Consider the following 17,535-nt stretch of genomic DNA (forward strand, 5'->3'; position numbering starts at 1 on the left):
TAGATAGACAGACAGACAGACGGATAGATAGATAGATAGAGAGATAGATAGATGTCCTAGTGGCTGGTGTGAGTTGCACGAAACGATTCGTTGATCATCGACTGTTGCAGGTGTTCACTGTTACTTCAGTTCGTACCCCGGGTGAAGAAACATTGGGTGTTGTGTAACTCCGATCTGTAGGAGGATGGGGCCATGAACTGCATGCAACTGGAACTGCAGCGGAATGAGAAACGATCCGTCAGGAAGCAAGGGGCTGATGAAGTCGCAAAGCCACACGACATTGCAGATCATTCAGCATCCAAATCTCCGCTGGCATTCTATAGCGATGGTGGTATAGTGGAGAGCATAGCTGCCTTCCAAGCAGTTGAGCCGGGTTCAATTCCCGGCCATCGCAATTTGAACAATTTTACTTATTTAACCATTTTACCATTTTTGCCGGCTTTGTTGCGAATCTGAAATAAATTTGGATTCCGTTGGAAATGCGCGGATGGAAAATAAATAATGAGGCAAACAGCAAAGGATAGTTTCAATCTATCAACCTCTGGGGTATGGGCCCAGCACGCTCCAGCTGCGCCACTCTACTAATGGGTAACATGTAAAAAAAGGACATCGTGTTGTTCTATTGTGAACGTCGCGCCTTCCATTGTTTTATTTTGTCATTTCATGTCCTTTATCTTACATCATATCGACTCGTTTGGTAGCTCATATTTCATTCCTAACACATTTCCTTTCGATAATTTTATTTCGAAACGTACTTTGATTCTCCTCCCAAACGTTGCACGGTCCGCTAAATTCCACCAGTAGATTAAAATTTGCTCCAGATTCTCGCTTTGCAGTATCTTTTCTGTCCCTGTTACTTTTATTATGTCTCCCTTCCTACATTCTATTTCCTGTCTTCCTTCCTTTCGTAATTTCTGCCGTATCGCGTTATTATCACCACTCCCCTATTCCTTCCATGACCCTGTGCGCGTTTTCCAGATTCCGACATCCAGGCTATTAACCCTGTGCTCACTGCTCCCACCGTGTCATTGTTCACATTCGCAATGCCCCTCACATAAGCCTATTATTCCTGTGCTTGCTTCTCCCACTGTGTACTTTTTCGAGGTTCCCAGACCCTTACAACGAACAAAGTATAATGTTAAACGTGGGATATTGGAGGTGATTTATCACCCGCAACTACAAATACAAACTAAACGAAGCTGCGAACTAACTTGCTTTCCTCGCAGTTATCAGACAAGTGAACTATTCTCTCACGAGCTGGAGCGTGGCCCCGACATCCCATCGACCTCATTGGAGACCTTTGCGTTAACGTTAATCGGACTTTATCAGACTGTCCCATGTATTAAATGTATAGCAACATAACTGCAGATGCTGGTACAAATCGAAGGTATCACAAAATGCTGGAATAACACGGCAGGTCCGGCAGCATCTAGGGGAGAGGGAATTGGTGATGTTTCGGGTCGAGACCCTTCTTCAGACTGAAGAAGGATCTCGACCCGAAACGTCACCCATTCCCTCTCTCCTAGATGCTGCCTGACCTGCTGAGTTACTCCAGCATTTTGTGATACCGTGTATTAAATGTGGTACTCTTTATCATTTTCTGTTTTTCATTTGATTGGATAGCACGCAAAAAAAGCTTTCCACTGCACCTTGGTACAAGTGATACTCATCAAAACCATCGCTAATGAATTTGATCTTTTGAAATCTTATTTTTTTGTTGTAATTTTCAAGATTTTTTCATCGTATTGCCGATGAGTAAAACATGTACTGTCTTTGCAGACCCTTTATGCTGCAGCAAGTAAGAATTTCATTGCACGGTGTTTGGAACATGTGACAATTAAACGCTCGTGAACGATCACTTTCCCTGCACCCTGGGACTCGGTCCATCACCGTGTTTACATTTTACCGTCAGAATCTGGTCAGTCCTTCGACCGGACGTCTTAGAAAAGTTTCCGTCAATTTTTAAAACGGTGTGGAGATGCCGGGGATTGAACCCGGGGCCTCATACATGCAGAGCATGCGCTCTGCCGCAGAGCTACATTCCCAATGTCGCGAGCATCTCGAGAGGTAAATTCGATCCAGTGTCGCTCCAGTTATGAACGAAACATCGACGGAAAAAGACAGAAAATAGCGGGGGCAGGCCGATTCGGCCTTCGATTTGCTCTGGCATGCAACACGAATGCTCTGGCATGCAAAACTTAGCCCACTGTCCCAATTCTCCCCGGTAAATTCTGGATATCCTTTCTGTACAGGAGTCTCTCATTCCCTTATTGAAACTGATCAATGGGAGTTGGTCGGGGAAGTGGACGCGAGTGAGAAGAACGGGAAGAAATAACACGAACGGAGTTGTGTACACCACTGATCTGTATATTTATATACATGAATAGGTCTGTGTTTTGGAATTAAATGCCGTTGATGTTATTTTAAAGGTTCGGGGCAACGGCGGAAGCAGTGAATCTTTGCATCGAACACAACACTGCGAGTCAGTCTGAAAGAGAGCAGAACACAGTGGAAAGACTAATCGGTCGGGCAGCATCGAGTGAGGATGAGAGTCACCTGCTGGGGTCGGTAACCTATCATCAGATCGGTTCACACGCAAACCAGAAAGATTAAAAACCCAGAAACAAATCGAAGCACAACATCAGATCTCCACCACTTTCAATCTCCCCACAATTAAAACTCCCTCCGCAACGCCTTGGTTACACATTCCTCCTCAACAAACCGCACACTCTCCGGGTACTTTGCCCTGCAATCGTAGGAGAAGTAGCACCGGTTGATATATTCTTCCTCCACTCAATCCCGGGACCACAGCTGTCCTTCCAGATGACATATATGTTCACTTGCACCTTTTCTAACTGCGTGTAGTGCATCCGCTATTGCCGATTTGGGCTTCTGTACATGGGCAAGAACAAGCAAGGACAGGTCGACTACTTTGCAGAACACCTGTGCTCGGTCCGCCAAGGCCCACTGGGTCTCCCGGTCGCTAACGTTTTTCAACTAATGTCCGCATGACTTTACTGAACTTTGTCTCCTGGGCCTCCTCAAAGGTCAAAGTGAGGTCATAAGCAAAATGCAGGAACACCATCTCATATTTCGCTTGTATAACAGTATAACAGTATAACAGAGCTTTATTTGTCGTTCGGTACCGAAGTACCGAACGAAACTACATAGCAGTCATAGAGAAAAAAAAGAACACAAGACACATAACCCCAACACAAACGTCCATCACAGTGACTCCAAACACCCCTCACTGTGATGGAGGCAACAAAACTTCCCCTCTCTTCCCCACGCCCACGGACAGACAGCTCGTCCCCGACCGACCCGCACAGTCCCCGCACCGGGCGCTGAAACGTCTCGCGGCCGAACCGGGCGATGAAAGGCCCGCGACCAAGCTTTGCGCAGCTAAGTCCCGCAGCCGCACCAGCGGTGAAAAATCCCGCAGCCGAGCCGCACCGGGCGGTGTTAAGTCCCGCAGCCGAGCCGCACCAGCGGTGAAAAGTCCCGCAGCCGAGCCGCACCGGGCGGTGTTAAGTCCCGCAGCCGAGTTGCACCGGGCGGTGTTAAGCCCCGCAGCCGAGCTGCACCGGGCGGTGTTAAGTCCCGCAGCCGAGTTGCACCGGGCGGTATTAAGCCCCGCAGCTCAACCATCATGGCGCAATCAATTAGAAAAATTGCAATTTTAGGTAACTAACCTGCAACAGCGTCCTCCTCCTCTCTTTTCTCCCCCAAGAACAGCCCTTTTTTCATCCAAGTCCCCCACCCCCGCTCTCCTCATCCCTCCATGAAACCTGACTGACCGCACTGCCCCCCCCCCCCCCTTCGCTCTCAACTTGTACCGTTTATAATATACTTTATACACAATTCGACAATTGTCTATCCCCAAGCTTAACAATTCGCAACTCTTGTCGTTGCGGGCTCACATCAATCTCATTATTTCTGGGCCTTGTCCAACAACCTGCCTATCAAACAACCCCCTCGCCTGTGTTCACCCATTACCGTCCGTGTTCTGTCCTGCTCCTCCTTTCTCCCAGCTTTCTTTCCCGTCCCAGTACAATCAGTCTGAAGAAGGGTTCGGAGCAAAACGTTGCCTCTCCATATTCTTCCGGGATACTGCCAGGTCCATTAAGTTACTTCATAATTTTGTATCTGTTGGAAATCATTCCACTGTTTAGGCCTCTTGTTCAACACTGGGGAAGAAAGGGATGCCGGGCGGGACTCAATGGGACAGCTGTATCCTAACCAGAGTCCCGACTCCCTTCGATATGAAAGTCCGCCAAATCCGGACTCTGCTCGCCACATGGTAGGGAATTGGAAAGGGGTTGGATATCGATTCGCGGGTCGACCAAAATGGAGGCGACGGCTGTGAAGGTTCTTTGCAACTAGCTGCAGCTGGGAATTACGGCGCCAAAAAGGCGGCTCATTCATATGGGCATAGAGGGCTGTTCTGTACATTCTTTACTGACCGTGGAGCGATTGTGCTTACGTACGGGGGAGAGTCTTGCTGGTTGGTCTGTAAGAAATGTATTTAGTTGGGCCTGCTACGTGACAATAAAGAAACCACCGAACCATTGACCCATTGCAATCGCGTCTTTTCCTTGACATGTCAGCACGCAACAAAAACTTTTCACTCTGCCTCGGTACATTTGTCAATAAACAACGAAACAAAACTATATGATCTAATTACACCCTCCACATTGCATTCCAAACAACACGATGACCTTTCGCTCCATGCAGTATAGTCTTTTAGGTACTTCTGCCCGCAAAATAGTCATAGATTCTGCTTCCACTTCCCTTTGACCACGTGGGTTCCAATATTCAATCTCTCGTGTGCACAGGTCGGGTCGCTACCTGAGAAATCCAGTACCCGTGAGCGCGGGGAGCGCAGCAAAGGTTCGCCAGGTTTGCCCTGCGAGGAAAGGTGAAGCAGCGTGGACCGATCGGAACCGCAGGAAAGAAATTAGGATCGATTCAAAATGCTGGAGGAACTCAGCGAGAGTGGCGGCATCACTTGGAGAAGGAATGAGTGACATTTGGAGTCAAACACAGACAATCAACAGTGCATCAAAAGCTGCCCAAACACGTCGGTAATTGCGGGCAGACGTACTGCACCCGTAGTCGACAGGATTCGAACCTGCGCGGGAGACCCCAATGGATTTCTAGTCCATCGCCTTAACCACTCGGCCACGACTACTGCGGTCGCAACAATAATTTTCCAAGAAGGCAACTTTTTACGTAAGGCGATTATTAACCCAGGAAAGACAGGGATGACACTGGAGTGAGATAAACAGGACTGTTCCTCAAAAGTAAATTTAAATGTCACGAGGTCAGGCAGCACCTGCGGAGAGAGAAACAGAGTTTAAGTTCAGATCGATGTTATTTCACCCTAAACTTCATGCGGGCAATTGCACGGATGGACTCTCACTCAGAGCGGGACAGTTTACTCACCCCGACACCCCAGCAGTACAGACTTTACATGTTACTCTCAATCTATGAATGTGAGAATCAACAGTGGAGGTGTGGTTTACTGCCGTTGGACAAGATGACTCCAGGACCGCTACTCACCATGTGATGGGGAGCGGCGATTGGGGACTGAATGTGGGCTCTCGGGTTCTCACCCGGAGCCCAGTCATTGGTGGCGATGGAGACATCCGCTGGGCGCCCCGGGCTGAGCGAGCGGGCCAGTTTGATTTGCTTCCTCCTTTCTGATCGATGTGAGTAGCTTGCTTCGACGCATCAAAGGTCGATCGATTCTCAGGCAGCCACATCGGTGTGGACTGCAGCCGTTGCGGCCGGCGGGTTTTCTTCCTCCAGTACCCGCTCCTCACCCAGAACAGACTGGTCCCGGTTAGCGGGACTGATGTTCCGTCTGTTGCCTAATGGGATTAACCGGACACCCCACCTCTCTTCCCACGAGCGCTGCACGGCTTGCGGAGTATTCCCTGTATGTTATACTGTTATATCTGATCCCCACGCATTTCTTCACTCACAATGCTGCGTCTGAAACCCACTGGGGCAGTGTCTGACGGCTCATCTTTGTGTTCCGCATTCAACTGACCAGCCGGTCACTGAAATACTCCCTGACTCACAGACACCGCATAATCACCCATTCTGCAGGAAAATGTAACCAGAGATGATAAATGGGGAGAGAGGTGGAAATAATGAGAGAGGATAAACGAGTGAAAAGAAATATAGATCGATAAACACACACACACACACACCCACACACACACACACACACACACACACACACACACACACACACACACACACACACACACACACACACACACACGCACGCACACACACACACACACACACACACACACACGCGCGCGCACACACACACACACACACACATATATATATATATTACACACAAACACTTACATACAGGCACTTACACACCAACACACACAGAGGGAAAGAGAGACACGCACAGACTGCGAGGGCAGAAGCGGGGCTGTGGAAACTGGCAGCAACAGAGTAATGTGGTTCCCTGACTGACTGTCCGCGACTCATCTTCCTTTGCCCTTCTCAGTCAGGTGAATAGAGTCGTAGTACACTTGTCCCTTTACCTCCCCGCTCGACTCCATCCAAGGACCCAAACAGTCTTTCCCGGTGAGGCAGAGGTTCACCTGGACGTTCTCCAACCTCATCTATTTTATCCGCTGCTCCAGATGACAACATCTCTACAACGGCGAGACCAAGCGCAGGCCCGACGATGGTTTCGCTAAACACCTCCGCTCAGTCCGTCTCAACCAACCTAATCTCCCGGTGGCTCAGCACTTCAACTCCACCTTCCATTCCCAATCTGACCTTTGTGTCCTGGGCCTCCTCCATTATCAGAGTGAGGCCCAGAACAAATTGGAGGAACAGCACCTCATATTGCGCTTGGGCAGTTTACACCCCAGCCGTTTGAAAATTGACTTCTCCCATTTCAGGTCGTCCCTACTTCCCCTTTCTATGCCCTGCCCCTTCCCAGTTCTCGTACTAGTTTTCCTGTCTCCGTCTACATTCTATCTTTGTCCCGCCCCTCCCCTGACATCATTCTGAAGAAGGGTCTAACCCGAAATATCACCCATTCCTTCTCTCCTGAGATGCTGCCTGACACGCTGAGTTACTCCAGCATTTTGTGTCTACCTTCGATTTGGACCAGCATCTGTAGTATTTTTCCTACACTTGACCTGGAGTACTGGGCGGCGACGGTGCGCGCCGGGTTCGACAGTAACCCCACTTCATGAAGCACCCATCCGGAAGAACATCAGCTGAAGTGACACTTACATGTTCCGGTGGAATCGTCAGAGGAGTGCGTGGTTATTCTCCAGGACCTCGGGTTTCCCCCTCACTCCGAACAAGACCTCGAGGTTTGCAGCTTAATTAACTTCGGGAATAATTGTAAATTGTCCCTTGTGTGCAGGGTATTGCTAGTGTACGGAGGTGCCTGGTCAGTTATGATCTGTCGAGGTATATGAGCACATTATCCACGGCGTTATGGATCGTCATAGCAAACCTTAACTGAATTGTGAATTGTCTCAGCTTAAGCCGAATGTCTTCGCCTTTTGTCAAAGTGAGCGTTATCCTGGGAATCATAACAATGTCACTTTTGAATGTTGATTTTTGCAACGACCAGATTCTCGTGTAGCTGTTCCACGATCATCCTCGTTCCGTTGCGTAGACTTGGGAGTTCCAAGTTTCTCATTAAAATGATTGGGGATCCTTTTTGCAACTCAAATTTGTGTGGTGATAAACCAGAGATCTCGACTGAATCGAGGAATTCTGTCGGGAAGTGAGTAGCATCGGTTCCCTCAGTCGCAGCATTGAAAGAAAAGTATTCCTTCATGGTTCCAGGGAAGCGTCTGATTTATCTAGAATTGAGCGGAACCAAGATACAATTGTCAGAGAAATAATCGGCAGGATTATAGAAGGCGGGATGTATAAAATCAATGCAATCCTCCAGTGATCTTGCTGATAAAACCATGTCTTCTGGGATTTCAATTTCATCGTCATCATTTTTTGAAATCCTGTCTTCTCTGAATTTCAAGAAAAATTGAGAATTGATGTCTTTTCCGTCTCTCAATGGCATATTACTCGTCAATTGAAACTTGATGAAAGTAGGATTTCTTGAAGCAGGATTTTTCAACATCAGCATCATTTCCCCTTTTCACAACAGGAAGTTGTCGAAAATCGCCACAACAAATGGTAAAAATGCCGCCAAAAGGCTCATCGTTCTTTTCGCAAAGATCTCGAAGAGTGCTGTCCCCCACTTCAAAGCTCTCCCTGCTAATCATCGGGAAATCATCCCAAACAATCAATCTCACTCTCCTGATCAAATCTGCGGTGTTGAAGTTCTTCTCAATGTTGCACACTGTGTTATCGTTCACTTCGACGGGTATCTTGAATCGAGAATGTGCAGTTCTTCCACCAGGCATCAAAGTAGCTGCTATGCCAGAAGAAAACATATTTCTTTACTTTAAAAAGTATTTTCCTTCATGGTATTAGTTCGCCGGGCTTCCCAGCTGCTCAAATGTAACCAGGGTAGGATGTTAGCTTTTCACACCTTGCTTAATTGTTGTCGAACCTGTGGAGATGTAACAAGTGAGTGGTACTGACCTTTCGGTATAAGCGTAAATGTTTTTCCCATTTCTTGTACACTGGCTGCACAACACTGATAACGGGCTTGAATGCTCGGGGAATTAAATCAGAGCAGGTGCATGGACACTTTCACCTTCACTGGAGTTTCGTCTTTCCTTGCTGAAGTTTTCAACTTAGGCTTTAGTTCTTCTTTCAAGCACGAGTTAGATTTAGCTCTTAGGGCTAATGGAATCAAGAGATATGAGGAAAAATCAGGAACGGGGTACTGATTGTGGATGATCAGCCATGATAATATTGAATGGCGGGACGGTACTATGTTGAAAGACTGGAGCGGCTCGGATTGTACACACTGGAATTTAGAAGGATGAGAGAGTATCTTATCGAAACATATAAGATTATTATGGGGTTGGACACGTTAGAGGCAGGAAATATGTTCCCAATGTTGGGGGAGTCCAGAACCAGGGGCCACAGTTTAAAAATAAGGGGTACGTCATTTAGAACTGACATGAGGAAAACCTTTTCAGTCAGAGAGTTGTAAGTCCTCAGAAGGCAGTGGAGCCCAATTCTATGAATGCATTCAAGAGAGAGCTTGATGGAGCTGTTAGGGACAGCGGAGTCGGGCGGTGTGGGGAGAGGGCGGGAACGGGGTGCTGATTGAGAGTGATCAGCCATAATCACATTGAATGGTGGTGCTGTCTCGAGGGGCCGAATGGTCTGCTGCTGCACATATTGTCTATTGTCTATTGTCTATGCTACAGCAACCTTGGCCTAGAACTTTGAAGATGATGAAATTGGTGAGAAATGTCTTGCCCGTTCCTGCTGGTGAATCAATACAAAACATTGAAGGAACATTCCTTTCTAAGCAGTCGCACACATCATCATACATTGCTCTTTGTTCAGCATTCAGCAGAGGCTCCTTCCCTTCAACAAATGGTTGTTTTTCAGTTCTATTGTACTGCAATTCACGCAGCAATTCTGGATTGTCATCATCAAGGTCCATCCTTCCATGTCTTGGTGGTGGCAAATGAAAGTATCCCAGTATCTTGTTGTAATTCGCAAGCTTGTCTTGAATATACAACAGAACCTGATCATGATGTCTCTCATCAATCATGATATTTGGTGCACCAATTGTTCTCTGTTCTCTATGAAGGTAATCTTCAGACATTGAATTCTTGAAGCGATCCCATAATTGTCGAGGAGTGTTGATCTCAGCACTACTCAGCAAAACAACAAACAAATCTCTTGTTGCACCGGGGAGTCTTGTCCTCTCATCACCTTCCATCGTCTGTTGCCAATGGTCTTCAGTTTGCAACAAACTTCTTTCTACAGTCACATCTGTGGAGTCATTTGCGTTCATTGGAACCATCATCTCGAGCGACCTTAAATGGGGGTCCATCATCTACCCAACAGTCAAAAAGGCCCAAAAGAAGATGTACTTCCTGCGGCAATTGAGGAAACATAATTTGCCACAGGCAATGATAGTCCAATTCTATACTGCTATCATTGAGTTCGTCCTCATCTTCTCCATCATGGTCTGGTTTGGCTCAGCCACCAAGCACGACATCCGGAGGCTACAACGGATCGTTCGCCAAGCTGAGAAGTTTGTTGGCTCAATCTTCCCTCCATTGACGGATTGTACACTGCAAGGGCCAGGAAACGAGCGGCAAGATCATCTCTGACCGCTCTCACCCTGGCCACAAACTCTTGCAGCACCTCCCTCTAGAAGACGACACCGGACTGTCAAAGCAACCACAGCCAGGCATATTTTTTTCCCCATGAGTGGTAGTTCTAGTCAATAACCAAAGTCTGTAGTTTCTTTTTTTGCTCTGGTTTATTTTCACCCATGTGTTTAGACCATAATGTTGTATCCTTATTGTTTTGATGTGTTTATGCTTTATTCTTAATTGTTAACTGTACGTTTGTGTTGTCATTTGTGAGCGGCACAGCAAGGCACATTCCTTGTATACGCACATACTTGGCCATTACACTTATTCATTCATTCATTCATTCGTTCATTCATTTATTCATTCATACTATGCAGACGTCTTTGAGGGAAGGATGAATATGTCCGCATTGTATCCTCATTGAATCGAATGACACTGGCCCTTTTACGTGATTGAGAATCAGTCTCAAGTAGAAGAGGTCACCACATCTTGGAGAAACGGTATACACTCGTCCAGGAACGATGGCTTCAAAAATACCTGGAAGATCTTCCACTATCTTCCCAAACTTCCTTCTTTGCCATTTCCTATTGTCCCACATGTAAAATCGGGGTACATCAGCATAGTACAGTGTTCTTGCAAATTGATCTCGAGAACACAATTCCATGAATTCAGTTTAAGTCGTTCTCGCGATATCCTTATTTCTCACCTGCCGAACAGCATCGACTCCGATAACTGTTCGTTATTCTTGTGGTAGATGTATCTGGAGTCGAATGACAGCCCGACTGCCTCAGAGCTGTGGAAAGCTATCCTGAAAAGAGGTGTGGCACATGGAGTGACATTGATCGTTAAATTCTGTGCTTTATTTACACACAATCGTGTGCAGTGGTTCGGTGGATCGGCTGGATTTTGTGGTCACTGTCTTGTCACCTCGTGGACACACTATATCAAGTCAAATGACACGATCAGAATTAGGCCATTCGGTCGATCAGGTCTACTCTGCCATTCAATCATGTATGATCAGTCTCTCCCCCTAACCACGTTCTGCCTTCTCCCCATAAACCTGACACCCGTACTAATCAAGAACCTGTCTTAAAGATATCCATTGACATGTCCTCCACCGGCTTCTGTGGCAATCAAGCCCACAGTTTTACCACCCACTGACTAAAGACATTCATCCTCATCCGAAAGGAGTTTTTGACATTGACTGCAGGCCCAGTGCCATCATATGCTCCTGACATGTTAACCATCTCATTGCTGGGATCATTCATGTAAACCTCTTCGGGGCCCTTTCTGGAGACAGCACATTCTTCCTCAGACATCATGCCCAAAATTGCTCACAGTACACGAAAAGTGGCCTGAACAACGCCTTATAAATCCCCAGCCTTCTTCCCGGGGAGCCTCCCGCAGGCGAGCTTGGTAAACAACGCAGGAGGCCAGATCCCAGGTACCTCTCTTCTCCTACCAGGGTCGTTCCTCGCCAGTTTCGTCCATTGTTGTCACCGGGAACGTCATCCCGGTCTCTATTCTACTGGGGGACGAGCATGGGATGGGTTGCGGGACTCCCCCTTCCATGGTCAGTTCGGTATCTGGCACAGGGTAAGAAATACAACTATCGTCATTATGTTATCTCTGTATCTGAGTTAATCGCCTGGTCTCATTGGTAAGCTTGCACTCCTGGTCGGAATGTTCCCTCTTCGTTTCCTTCCCTCCAATGTAGTTATCATTAACAGATGTTAATTTATCTCTTTGACTGTTTCTCCCCTGTCTTTCAGATCTGAGGAACGATTTCCGCATCTCACAGGCAGAACGGAATGCGCGAGGCCACACGCAGAGTGCGAAATATTTGCGTGCAGTTAAAACCGGTGGGCTTGCTTCAGTGGGAGTCGCTTCTTTTTCCCACAGAATTACTTTGCGGTGTTAACGTTACAGGAAAGGCTCAGCGAGTTCAGTGTTCAGTTGTGTGAGAACGTGCGTAATTGGAGGCGTTGGGGTCGTCAGTGTCTTGTGACGAACAGCGAACTTGCAAAGTTAAATGTGTATGGTGTGTTCGAACCTGCCCGTGCATCTCTTGCCGAAGGTTTCTGTAGTGTCGGTATACATAAAATACTGGAGCAACTCAGTGGGACAGGCAGCATCTCTAGAGAGACGGAATGGGTGACATTTCGGGTCAAGGCAGTGAGTCTTAAGAGGAGTCTCGACCCGAAATGTCACGTATTCCTTCTCTCCAGAGATGCTGCCTGACCCGCCGAGTTACTCCAGCATTTTGTGTCTGCCTTCGATTTAAACCAACATCTGCAGTTCTTACGTACGCGGTTTCTGTAGTGCAGTGGTTATCACGTTCGCCTAACACGCGAAAGGTCCCTGGTTCGAAACCAGGCAGAAACATTTCAAGTTTTTCGTTGTGTTGACCTGAAGTGAAATAACAGTAAGAAAACAACAAACAACCTCTGCACAAGCCCCACAACATAATTTTTCTGTTCCCTTCTCATTCTATGATTCACTCTATACTTCGAAGAGTACAATGCTTCCTCTGCTGTAGCTGCACCTACACGCACTGCAATCATGTGGTTATCCTCTGTTGGCCTTTCATTAACGTTGGGACCGGATTGAATAGAAGTAAGGAGAACGTGAAAAAGATGCAGCGAGGAGAACCACGGACATTGACCTGGAAGGCACAACATCCTTCCTGAGACATCATGCCCAAAATTGCTCACAGTACACGAAAAGCAGCCTGATTTCCCTTCTCTCCAATGTAGTTATCATTAGCATTTGTTAATTTCTCGATGACTGTTTCGCTCCTGTCTTTCAGATCTGAATATCGAGTTTCCTGTCTCTCGGGCAGAAGGGAATGCGCGAGGCCACACGCAGAGTGCGTATAATTGAAACCGCAGGGCTTGCTTCAGTTGGAGCCGGTTTATTTTCCCATATAATTCCTTTGCGGTGTTAACGTTACAGGAATGTCTCTGCAAGGTCAGTGCTCATTTGTGCAGAGAACGTGCATACGTTTAGACGATGGAGTCGTCAGTGTCCTGTGATTATCAGCAAAATTGCAAACTGAAATGTATATGGCCATGTTGAAATCTGTCCGTGCATGAGGGTTTCTGCGGTGTAGTGATTATCACGTTCGCCAAACACACGAAATGTCCCTGGTTCAAAAACAAAGGCAGAAGCATTCCAAAGTTTTCGTTTTGTTGACCTGATGTTATGTAACAGGAACAGAACCAACGAGAGAGCAGGCTATTCTAGACTGGGTATTGAGTAATGAGGAAGGGTTAGTTAGCAGTCTTGATGTGCGTGGCCCCTTGGGCAAGAGTGACCATAATATGGTTGAGTTCTTCATTAGGATGGAGAGTGACATAGTTAATTCAGAAACAACGGTTCTGAACTTACAGAAAGTTAACTTTGAGGGTATGAAACGTGAATTGGCCAAGATAGACTGGCAATTGATTCTTAAAGGGTTGACAGTGGATATGCAATGGAAGGCATTGAAAGACCGCATGGATGAACTACAACAATTGTTCATCCCAGTTTGGCAAAAGAATAAATCAGGGAAGGTAGTGCATCCGTGGCTAACAAGGGAAAATAGGGATAGTATCAAAACAAAAGATGAAGCATACAAATTAGCAAGAAAAGGCAGCCTACCAGAGGACTGGGAGAAATTCAGAGTCCAGCAGAGGACTACAAAGGGCTTAATTAGGAAAGGGAAAATAGATTATGAAAGAAAACTGGCATGCAACATAAAAACTGACTGCAAAAGGTTTTATAGATATGTGAAAAGAAAAAGATTAGTTAAAACAAATGAGGGTTCCTTGCAGTCAGAAACAGGCGAATTGATCATGGGGAACAAGGGCATGGCAGACCAATTGAATAACTACTTTGGTTCCGTTTTCACTAAGGAAGACATAAATAATCCACCGGAAATAGCAGGGATGCGGGGGTCAAATGAGATGGAGGAACTGAGTGAAATCCAGGTTAGTCGGGAAGTGGTGTTAGGTAATTTGAATGGATTAAAGGCCGATAAATCCCCAGGGCGGGATAGGCTGCTACGCAGAGTGCTTAAGGAGGTAGCCCCAGAAATAGTGGATGCATTAGTGATAATTTTTCAAACCTCGTTAGATTCTGGAGTAGTTCCTGAGGATTGGAGGGTAGCTAAAGGGAGAGGAGAGAGAAAACGGGGAATTACAGACCAGTTAGTCTAACATCGGTAGCGGGGAAAATGCTAGAGTCAGTTATTAAAGATGGGATAGCAGCACATTTCGCAAGTGGTGAAATCATTGGACAAAGTCGCAATGGATTTATGAAAGGTAAATCATGTCTGACGAATCATAGAATTTTTCGAAGATGTAACTAGTAGAGTGGATAAGGGAGAACCAGTGGATATGTTATATCTGGACTTCCAGAAGGCTTTCGACAAGGTCCCACATAAGAGACTAGTATGCAAACTTAAAGCGCGCGGTATTGTGGGTTCAGAATTGATGTGGATAGAGAACCGGCTGGCAGACCGGAAGCAAAGTGTAGCAATATACGGGTCCTATTCAGAATGGCATGCAGTGACTAGTGGGGCACCGCAAGGCTCAGTGCTGGGACCCCAGCTATTTACAATATATATTAATGATTTGTACGAGGGAATTGAATGCAACATCTCCAGGTTTGCGGATGGCACAAAGCTGGGGGGCAGTGTTAGCTGTGAGGAGGATGCTAGGAGGCTGCAAGGTGACTTGGATAGGTTAGGTGAGTGGGCAAATGCATTGCAGATGCAGTATAATGTGGATCAATGTGAGGTTATCCACTTTGATGGCAAGAACAGGAACACAGACTATTATCTGAATGGTGGCCGATTAGGAAAAGGGGAGATGCAACAAGACCTGGGTGTCGTGGTACACCAGTCATTGAAAGTAGGCATGCAGGTGCAGCAGGCAGTGAAGAAGGCGAATGTTATGTTAGCATTCATAGCAAAAGGATTTGAGTATAGGAGCAGGGAGGTTCTACTGCAGTTATACAGGGCATTGTTGAAACCACACCTGGAGTATTGCGTACATTCTTGCCAAAGAGGGAGTACAGAGAACGTTCACCAGATTGATTCCTGGGATGGCAGGACTTTCATATGACGAAAGACTGGATGGACTCGGCTTGTACTCGCTGGAATTTAGAAGATTGAGGGGGGATCTTATAGAAACTTACAAAATTCTTAAGGGGTTGGACAGGCTGGATGCGGAAAGATTGTTCCCGATGTTGGGGAAGTCCAGAACAAGGGGTCACAGTTTAAGGATAAGGGGAAAGTCTTTTAGGACCGAGATGAGAATGTTTTTTTTCACACAGAGAGTGGTGAATCTGTGGAATTCTCTGCAACAGAAGGTAGTTGAGGCCAGTTCATTGGCTATATTTAAGATAGAGTTAGATGTGGCCCTTGTGGCTAAAGGGATGGAGAGAAGGCAGGAACGGGATACTGAGTTGGATGATCAGCCATGATCATATTGAATGGCGGTGCAGGCTCGAAGGGCCGAATGGCCTACTCCTGCACCTATTTTCTATGTTTCTATGAACCAAACGTTTATTCAACTAAACGCAGGTGTTGATCCGTCCACAACCGCCAGACCTCCCTGCCTTTTTTTCGGCTATTGCGCTGCACGCATTCCGCACCATCGCTGTATCCCATGTTACGTTGATCTTCATTCTGCTTCCAATAATCGTTCGATAAAAGAAGGGTAATTCCGAAGATGCCGCTGTCATGTGGAGATTAATAAACATTCCTGCTTAGATATTTCCTCACCAAGCAGCGAGGTATAACAGTAGGGTATAATTTGCGAAAATAGATCAAAAAATGTTCGGGATGCCAAAGGTTTAGAAATCAAGTAGAGGTGACCTAGAACGTAAATGGAAGTAAAATGGAACATATCGAATTGAAAACATGGAACACGAGAGTAAGACAATGTAGTTTGTAAAAGTGGTCCCGAATCTTAAGAACGGACGAGGTGGCCGAGCGGTTTAGGCGATGGGCTACTAATTCAATAGACAATAGACAATAGGCAATAGGTGCAGGAGTAGGCCATTCGGCCCTTCGAGCCAGCATCGCCATTCACTGTAATCATTGCTGATCATCCACAATCAGTACCCCGTTACTACTTCACCCCATATCCCTTGACTACGCTATCATTAAGAGCTATATCTAACTCTCTATTGAAAGCATCCAGAGAATTGGCCTCCACTGCCTTCTGAGGCAGAGACTTCCACAGCTTCGCATCTCTCTGAGTGAAAACGTTTTTCCACATCTCCTTTCTAAATGGCCTATCGCTTATTCTCAAACTCTGGCCCCTGCTTCGGGACTCCCTCAACATGGGCAACATGTTTCCTGCCTCTAGCGTGTCCAATCCCTTAATAATCTTATATGTTTCAATAAGATCCCCTCTCATCCTTCTAAATTCCAGAGTATACAAGCCCAGTCGCTCCATTCTTTCAACGGATGAGAGTCCAGCCATTCCGGGAATTAACCTCGTGAACCTACGCTGCTCTTCCTCAACAGCAAGTTTGGAGACCAGAACTGTACACACTACTCCAGGTGTGGTCTTACTAGGATCCCGTACAACTGCAGAACGACCTCTTTGCTCCTATACTCAACTCCTCTTTTTATGAAGGCCAAAATTCCACTAGCATTCTACACTGCCTGCTGCACCTGCATGCTTTCTTTCAGTGACTGTTGAAGTCGGACACCCAGATCTCGTTGTACGTCCCCTTTTCCTAACTTGACACCATTCAGATAATAATCTGCCTTCCTGTTCTTACTACCAAAGTGGATAACCTCACATTTATCGACATTAAACTTCATCGGCCATGCATCTGCCCACTCACACAACCTGGACAAGTCACTTGCAGCGTCATAGCACCTTCCTCACTGTTCACCCTGCGACCCAGCATTGTGTCATTGCAAATATGCTAATGTTACTTTTAATCCCTTCATCCAAGTCATTGATGTATATTGTAAATAGCTGCGGCCCATGCACCGATCCTTCCGGTAGCCCACTCGTCACTGGCTGCCTTTCTGATAGGGTCCCATTTAGCACTACTCTTTGTTTCCTGCCTGCCAACCAATTTTCTGTGCATTTCAGTACCCTATCCCCAATACCATGTGCTCTAATTTTGCCCACTGATATCCTATGTGGGACTTTGTCGAAGGCGTTCTGAAAGTCCAGGTACACTACATCCACTGGCTCTCCCCTGTCCATTTTCCTGCTTACATCCTCAAAAAAATCCAGAAGATTAATCAAACATGATTTCCCCGTCG

General features: G+C 46.5%; 3 non-coding genes across 3 annotated transcripts; 2 read left to right on the top strand and 1 right to left on the bottom strand.

Moving 5' to 3' along the window:
* The first annotated feature begins 322 nt into the window (after nt 1-322).
* On the top strand, nt 323-394 carry trnag-ucc (transfer RNA glycine (anticodon UCC)). Its single transcript has one exon. It is a non-coding gene; the product is annotated as a tRNA-Gly (tRNA).
* A 4,716-nt stretch (nt 395-5,110) lies between these two features.
* trnas-aga (transfer RNA serine (anticodon AGA)) lies at nt 5,111-5,191 on the bottom strand. The gene has a single exon. It is a non-coding gene; the product is annotated as a tRNA-Ser (tRNA).
* Nucleotides 5,192-12,568: 7,377 nt separating this feature from the next.
* On the top strand, nt 12,569-12,641 carry trnav-aac (transfer RNA valine (anticodon AAC)). Its single transcript has one exon. It is a non-coding gene; the product is annotated as a tRNA-Val (tRNA).
* Nucleotides 12,642-17,535: the final 4,894 nt, after the last annotated feature.

The sequence above is a fragment of the Rhinoraja longicauda genome, chromosome 34 (assembly GCF_053455715.1).
Source record: "Rhinoraja longicauda isolate Sanriku21f chromosome 34, sRhiLon1.1, whole genome shotgun sequence".
Classification (NCBI taxonomy): domain Eukaryota; kingdom Metazoa; phylum Chordata; class Chondrichthyes; order Rajiformes; family Arhynchobatidae; genus Rhinoraja; species Rhinoraja longicauda.